This window comes from Leptonotus elevatus, chromosome 1, assembly GCF_054856555.1.
Source record: "Leptonotus elevatus isolate MCC_2025b chromosome 1, RoL_Lele_1.0, whole genome shotgun sequence".
In the NCBI taxonomy this organism is placed as follows: Eukaryota; Metazoa; Chordata; class Actinopteri; order Syngnathiformes; family Syngnathidae; genus Leptonotus; species Leptonotus elevatus.
The window spans coordinates 53,730,620-53,739,168 of NC_141239.1; the positions used below are offsets into that span (position 1 = coordinate 53,730,620).

The 8,549-nt window shown below is 37.7% G+C and overlaps 1 protein-coding gene across 1 annotated transcript in view; it reads right to left on the reverse strand.

The window, feature by feature from the left end:
- abat (4-aminobutyrate aminotransferase) overlaps positions 1-6,204 on the reverse strand; it is a 29,936-nt gene extending 23,732 nt beyond the window's left edge. Inside the window, exon 1 of the mRNA XM_086070014.1 lies at positions 5,884-6,204. The gene's annotated coding sequence lies outside the window, so the exon portion shown is untranslated. The remainder of the gene's footprint in view (positions 1-5,883) is intronic.
- Positions 6,205-8,549: the final 2,345 nt, after the last annotated feature.

The following is an 8,549-nucleotide window of genomic DNA, read 5'->3' on the forward strand; positions in this document are numbered from 1 at the left end:
GAGAAATACAATTAGCATACTATTCGGATGTTCGTGCCAATACTTTTCAGTCGGATTTCCAAATAAGGAGATAGCAGTTGCTTTAGCAGAGATTTACCATATGATGTTTGAAGCGTTGGGTACGGCCAGCGACAAAGACGCCTCGCTCTTTGCGAAGGTACGCACACTGAGGATTAAGCATTTAAGTTCATTTGTTAAAATGTATATTTACTTGTACATTTATGTTTCCAGAATTATTATTTACACATTCATACATTTTGGCTTTTTTGTACAAGTAGCTAAGTTGATGTGTCGAATCTGCTGTTCTCCGTCATTCACTTGCATTTACCTTCTGATTGGTTAATGTTAGTCAGCTGATAGGGGATCAGGAAGTGTTGTCGCTCTAGCTGCCGTGTATGACGAGTAAAGTAGAGTAAAGTGAATCCGTCTTCATTTTGCCTTTTCATTTTATAGACAGTGTTCCATTAACCACCAACGAATCCTCACATTAGACTATAGCTATGCTACGTGTATTTCTCGTAAGTTTCTGAGTTTTTTCTCGCAAATTTGTGAGTTTTTTCTCTGAATATTACCCCCCACTCCCCGTCTGGAAAAAAACTAACAAACATATACGTGGCCCTAATACGCCGTCGTAGAAAACAGATACTTCCTTCGTACTCCTTACTTTGTCAAAATAAGTTCTGTGGTTGTTTATTTCAATCTCCATGCTACAGGTTGCACGACAGATGTTATAAAGTCAACACTGTTGAAGTTGTAAATGATGCCATTGATATTTTTTCAGTACAGTAAAAAAAAAAAAACCTCCCTCCTCTCCCTCCACTTTGATAGTGAAGGATGGACAATGGTTGAAGATCCTGCCTTTTTTTCCTTTCCCGGCTTCCCCCCTCACTTATCAAAGCCGCATATTCAGAAATAGAAGACAATTTAAATCAATTAAAGGCGAGAGACTCATTTCACGCAGCGCGCTCAACTACTGCTGAAAGCAACTCTGCTTACTCGCTCGATTAGCGACTAGGGAAAAACAAGCTCGAACCGTCATTGTGGCGTAGAGGAGTTGACGAGTCAACTCGTGTGTACAACATGATGTAAACAGAGAGGGAAAATCAACCTTAAATACCATGTTGCTGGTACTAGATTTTATTTTTCATTTGAAGCTTGAGCTGCAGTTTCTTTGATGGCTTGATGAGAGTTTACCATCGGGCAATCGAGGATACGGCATTTTTTTTGTCTCATCAATACGTTGGTGATTTTTTTTTTCTGAACCGGTAGTCTAGTGCAGGGCCATTTTAAACCCATTTTAATGCACAGGTCATTTTCACAAAAATGTGATCTCAAGTGAGCCACAACAGTATGTCTACAGCCTAATAAGCTATAAATAATGATTAGGTCCAAAATATTTCCTTATTTTTGGTGTAAATAATTTACGGAAGAGGATTAGGGCTAGTGAAGAGAAAAGAATGGGTTGGCATACTTCACACTTTATTCTCAGAATTCCGACTTTAAAGTGAGAATTTGGACTTTAATCTCTGAATTTTCACGTTATCACTTTAATCTCATAATTCTGATTTTAAAGTGAGACTTCTCACTTTTAAAGTCAGAATTATGAGATTAAAGTCAGAATGCTGAGATTAAAGTCAGAATGCTGAGATTAAAGTCAGAATACTTCCAACCATTTTTTCTCTTCACTGGCTCTAATGCTCTTCATGTACATTCTGACATTTTTTCTCTTTATTATAATCTTATTGCAGAGTAATCTGAAATTTCTTAACAAAAATGAACGCCATTAAAGTGGTCGTCAGTGGACAAAATGAGCAACAACAGCTAATTGTAGTGAAAAACTGCAGTTTGTGTTATGTCGTCACGGGCCAGATTGGACCCCTGGAAGGTCCAGTCTTGGCCCGCAGGCCGTATATTTGGCATCCCCGGTCTTGTAGTTTACATTGTTTCCTTTCATGCAGCCAGTGTGGTATTCAGTCCCGCTCAGACACCGTAAGTGTGAATGTTTAGCAATGTTCTCTATATCCACTTTTTGGAGCAAAGTCAGCTTTCCTGCGACACAGAAAAAAAGTATGTACTGTGTGACCAGATGGAAATGAGTCAATCTCATCTTGGCGATGAGGAAATGCAGGAAAACTCCCAAAATGGCTGGTCGATTCCAGATCCTGCTCCATGTTTTTTTGTTTTGTTTTTAAACTAGGCCTGAATTCCTTTATAACGGGCATCTGCAAATGGTGGACGGTGCATCGTGTCACAGTCAAAAAGGAATGTGCCAATGCAGTTGCTGAAATGTTACTGAAAGGTAAACAAAATCACTTTTGAATTTAAACTGTGAAAAACCAACCTTTTCCGATTGACTTGAAACTCATTAAGATCTAAATTGATCTCGAACAAGTACAATAAAAATAAACAGAAAGAAAGAGAGAAGCCAAAGCTTATCTTAATTTCAATCATTTTTATTTAATTTTATTTATTTATTTTTATTTACTGTATGTTCTTGCATTGTTTGCCTGCTGTTAAGAATGGAAAGCAAAAATGTTGTAATTCAAAACATCAAATGTTGTGTCAAGGAAAAATAAATGTTTAAATTTTGATTTAATTTGGGGAGGGGGTGTTGGCTACTACACACACTAAAACATTTTGAGGTTTGAACCAGCCTGGAAATGTCAACAAAGCCACTGCTGACTCATCCGAGCGACTCACTTTATACCTGAAAGATGATAAGACCTCAAATCAGTGTCACTGCTCATTGGTAATGGTTGCTATTTGGGGCCTTGCTGCACAGCAGGAGGAACCAAAAAGGTTCACACGCACCGGGGGCATCCCCATCTCAAATTCCCTGCTTGGATTTGGGGCCCAGTCCATTGAATGGATTTTTTTTTTTTTTACCTTGATCGTGAAGGTAATGGAAGCATAAAAGATTTCACTCCAAGGCAACCTGTCATGAAAACATTTACTCAGCTATCTTTTGGAAAGATTTCATTACCACTTTGGATTGCTGAGACTTCACCACCTGGCACGAAATATTTTTAGCTGCTGGACACTTGAGCGGCCCTCATTTCAGTCCTCAACATGGTCTGCTCGGTAGCTTCACTCATTTTTATTTTAGCATTTTAGTTGGCACTGTGTTCCAATGTGAAAAAGTTGAGCTCAGGCTCTGCCGCTGCTTCTGTTGTTTTTGTGTTTGTTTTGCTAAGACAGTTAATGTTTAAGTGTTGAAAACATTGCTGGACTATCCTTTCCTCTTGAACTATGTACTGTTATTTGGTTGGAGGCACAAGGGGAGAAAAAGCTTGCTAATGCAGGGCTGAATTGAATGTAACTCAAACCACACGAAAAGGGATTCATAAATACCTACAACTTTGTGGTTATATTATTTGCATACCAGAACTTGCTGGCATTATTCAGGTTGATTTACACAAAGACATGGCTTACCTCTTACAATGTAAACACCCAAACTTTGTAATGAATACATTTTCTGAACACCGTATGCTAAAAGTGACAAACCTTTATAAAAGGAATGACTACTCTATAAAATGATTAAGGACAAACTCACATCCCTAACATCCAATAAAGTTAGCAATACAACAGCACCCATAGTCTGTGGCAAAACAACAAACCTAAAAACGGCCATGTTTATTTTTGCTTTGCTCAAGTTACTTACTGCGGCAAATATCCTGCCAATAACATCCCACAAGTTACACATTACTTCACAAATGGATGACATATTTGTATTTCATCAACATTTATACACAGCTGTAGGGATAGACCAATTATCGGCCAGGCCGATTGTCGGTGTTGATATTTGGCAGTATGACAAATATCGGCATCGGCCTTTGTACGAATCTGAAGGCCGATAAAGTTGGTATCTCACTAAGCAGTGAATGCTTGCGAATGTAGTGAATTTATGGTTTTTATCAGGATTTGTAAGATGCTCACATACAGTTTTTACTTGCCGCAAAGACATTTCAAACATATTAACACAAATTTTCACTGTCTGCAAAGATCTTTTAAAACAAAATCCCAAAATAGCTACATTTGCATGCATTTGTCAGTCAGTGTGATACAGGGAACTTTTCATTTATGGATTTTTTAAATTTACACAATGATGCTGACACTGGGAACTCCCAACACTTATTATTTTTAAAAATTTAAAATTAAATAAAATTAGGAAATTATATTTGAATTTGGTAAAACTTAAGGGAACTATTTACTTGCTTAGTTTTTAATTTAGTTTAACACATGATGATGACCCTAGAAGCTACCTGCAATTAAAAAAATAAAAATAAACAAAGCTATAAAATCTTTATATGTTTAGTATTTTTTTTTTTTTTTGACACCTAATATTTTCTCTTTAACTGCATATGAATATTGGCTTGAAATATCGGTTATCGGACTACTAATAGTCGGTATCGGCATTGGCCTTGAAAAAAACATTGGTCTATCACTACCCAGCTGAAGACATCAATCATCTGCATCAATTTAGAGCTGTCAAAATTAACCGATTAATCGACAAGTAATCGATTATTAAATTAATCAACAACTATTTTAACAATCAAATAATCGTTTGGAGCCATTTGTTTATTTAGAACTGTCCAAATCCTCTGATTTCAGCAAATCAACAGTAGTTGCTCACTGATTTTTGTTGTCCTTCATGAAAGAAGACTGATTATCCAACGTGTTTAATCAAAATAAGACATTTGCAAATATCTGTTTTTACTTTGGAAAACAAAGACCAAAACATAGTACAACATCAATTGAAGTACAAAATAAACACCAATCACTGATTAATAAAATGTAATCAAGGGAAAAGAAAAGTTTTTGTAATACACATTAATGCAAAATTAAAATGAATTTGACTAGTCGATAAATCGCTTGAATAATAAATAGATTAATCGATTCTAAAAATATTCGATAGTGACAGCACTACATAAATTTAAAAAAAGTATTTAAATACATTGGGTAAAGTGCAGATGCACTTGTGACTCGGGATTATGCATACAGTACAGAAGCTTATTACTGTATTGGCCCGGGCCGATCAAATCAGCAGGCTGTTCTTTGACCTGAAAGTGCATTGACAAGTGGACTGTTTGTTGTGTAACCCGGGCTGCAGCGTGGTGTCATCCAACAGCAGAGCTGTGGGCTGCTGCCTCTTAATGGTTTTGCAAGGATGCCAAGGTATACGTGTATAATGTAAAGCTAAGATGTTATAATGTAATAATGGCTATCTATCGATATCAAGAGGGAATGATTTTGCACTCCAGAACCCCACATATAAAATGTTTTCTTTGTGTCCAGCTATATTTTACATAACATAAAGACATTATGGCCTGGAAAGCAAATAATGTACACAATAGATCAATTATTGGCTAATGCTTAAAATTAAAGTTGAGATTAAAGGCCAACTTCCAGCAACATAACAAGTGTAACTAATACTCACACTAGCTATTCAGGTGCATACAAAATATCCCATTCAAACGTGGATCCAAAGGTTTACTGCCATATAAAGTGTGTGAAGATTAATGCTTTTTCAACTTGTTTTCAAGTTGCGATTTTTTTTTTAACTGTTCCTGGTCCTCATTAAAATCTGGTTCCAACTGGATTTGACTGGCTCACACATGAGGTGTTATGAATGAGTAGCGAATATCGGTCAGTTGCCAAGCTTCTTCCAATAGGTTACGTGATCATGCAGGCTGCGCATCATCTGCTGCTGTACTTTCTGTCATGGACGCTCGCTGCAGTTACCTGCTCAGTCTCGGCTCGGAGGCGTGACACATGCACACGCACACGCACACACACACACACACACACGCACACACACCGCAGGGCTGCTGCAGCACGATGCCGCCGCAGACCTATCGGAGCATGCACGGTTCCAACACTTACCGATGATCGGACGACTGGATCAGGGATGAACGTCGGTGCTGAAAAGTGCTCCGCTGCAGCGAGCAGTCTCGTCAGCCGCCGTGCTACTCGCTCGCTTCGGGAAGAAGAGAAGGGGCTTCTTGCGTTCTCGTCTTTGTGGTTCCGTCCTAGCAGTCGGGTTGACAAACTCGTGCCTCTCCGTTGCCGGCTGTTCTGGAGAAAGTAGTTGTGTATTACGCCGTTTCAAATGCGGGTTGATGATTGCTTCATATGGTGCCGAGATACGTCGTTTGCCCCCATGAAGAGTTGTCCCCCAGTAGACCCGCATATGATTGGCTGCTTTCCCACTTTGCATTTCACATCCATCATGGCCCTCTAGTGGTCGCTGGATTCGCAAACAACTTTTCTGCTTAAAACCCAAAAGAGGGATTACGTAATGTGTTTTGTTTCGTCAGTCTAAGCAAATGCATTCAATATGTTCTGGTCCCATCAATGAAGTTGGAAAAATATACATTTCATGTAAAAAAGAGCAGTGTTGAAAGAAAAAAAGAAACAAAGAAAGAAACAAAAGAAAGAAACAAAGAGATTAAGATTAAGATAAAAGAAAACCTAAAGAGACAGTGTGTTGATCCCCCCCCAGTATTCATTCATTTTAAACCCCTACTATAAAATTTAATAATATGCAAATCTAAACATACTTTTCCCCTCAATATTTTATTTATAATTATCAAGCTTTCTAATGACAAATAAAAACAAAAAAATAGAAGAAAAAGTGTGCAAAGAAATAATAATAAGAAATGACTAAATAAATAAATCCCTCTCTCGAATTATACAAGTAAAACGATAAATAATAACAAAACACAAAAATCAACAATCTGAAATCATATCAAGCTGGGTCACCATATTCAAAAGTCCAAGTCAATTCAAAGTCTACTAGTTTTTCTTGAGTTGAACATATTTTTTTTGTTTTCTGGTGTACAGTATGACCGAAGTTCATCAATCCAGTTTTTCTTTAGATGGATCAACACTTTTCCAGTTCTCAAGTATGCATTTATTAGCAGCAGTTGCTGCCAATAATACAAAATGTTTTGTTTTTTAAAATTAGAATTCAGTAGAGTTACATTCCCAGCATTACAACCAGGTCTGAGGATCAAGTTCCAAGGTCTGCCCACAAACCTGATCAATATACATTTTTAATATAATCCTAGATCTAGCAATACCTTATTATATTGCATAGGTTGCGCTGCGCCTAGGATGCTAACCGCCATTTTTCTGCTACGGATCCCCAAAGGAGACAAACTTAGCGAACGTAATAATTGGTGGCCGGCTTTCCAAGGGTGGTCTCTCTAAGGCACAACAGTGTGCGTGCTTCAAAATGCACGCGCTTCGGATTTCAGTCATTGCATTCCATCAGTTCAACACTAAATGGCACTACATTCTACCCACTGTCACTTTAACGGACAATTCATTAGATACACCCCTGAAAAAAACGGTGTTTCCTAGCAACTGTGAAGTGACACAGGCACAAGCTCACTTGTGGACGTGACCTCATATTTGAACTTACCCCCAACCTGTATGTTGCCCTTTTCCGACAGAGAACCATGGTCTCAGACTTGCAAGTGATGATACGAAACCCTACTGCTTCATAATCTAAACTTTAGATTCTCCAGCTAAAGGTCAAGGCTTGATGAAGACAAAGGAACCACATCATATGCAAAACCGACAAGTATGAGATTGTAACCAAACCGGACGCCCTCAGTATCTCGGCTGCCCCCAAGAAATTCTGTTCATATGAAGAGAATCGGTCAAAACAGGAAGTCTTGGAGGAGTGTCACCTGCCCTGGAAATGAATCTTACTCCGGGCAATGCGGACCAAACTCCAATAACTGGTTGTACAGATACTGTACCCCCACAGGATTCACTCCACAGGTACACAGTCGAACACCTTCTCTAAGTCCACAAAGCACATGTAGACTGGTTGGGGAAATTCCCTGCTGAGGGTGTAAAGCTGGTCTACTGATTCATCGGCCATTATGAAAACACAACTGCTCCTTCATAATCTCGGAATTGAGTTATATAGAACTTGCTAATACATGTCAAACTATCACAGGGAATGACATCAGCACAATGAGATTGAATTGGGTGCTTTTGGGATGCCTATCAATATGGATGCCCTAAAGAGTAACATCACATCATGTTACATATTAGTTCATATTTTAAATGTGTGGTGATGATTCCAATACTGCACCTAACTTATTCTGTCCCTATTACTGTGAGGATAGGTAAGATCAGAACATGCTCAGCTCAATGATGTCAATGGAAAATAACATCCTAATCTCTTGTAAATGTTTTACTGTGCAGGGACTTGTTGATTAGCAGACGGGACAAAGTCAATACAGTATTAAGAATATTTTTAATTTGAACTGATATACCAGTACCACTGGCATTGTGTCTTATTGAGTTTATGTGACCTTAAAAGTGTCATAAAAAAAGTAATTTCAATTAGTAATTTTAATTTTTTTATAAAATAAAACAAATAAATATTTTATAAAATAAATAAATAAGTAAATAAAAATAAAATAAGTAAATATGTTTTTTAATTTAGAAAAATAATTTCAATCCACATGCCTGCATTGCATGTGTCTGGTAAAATGACAAAGTTGGATTTGGTTTGATTTGAATATTGA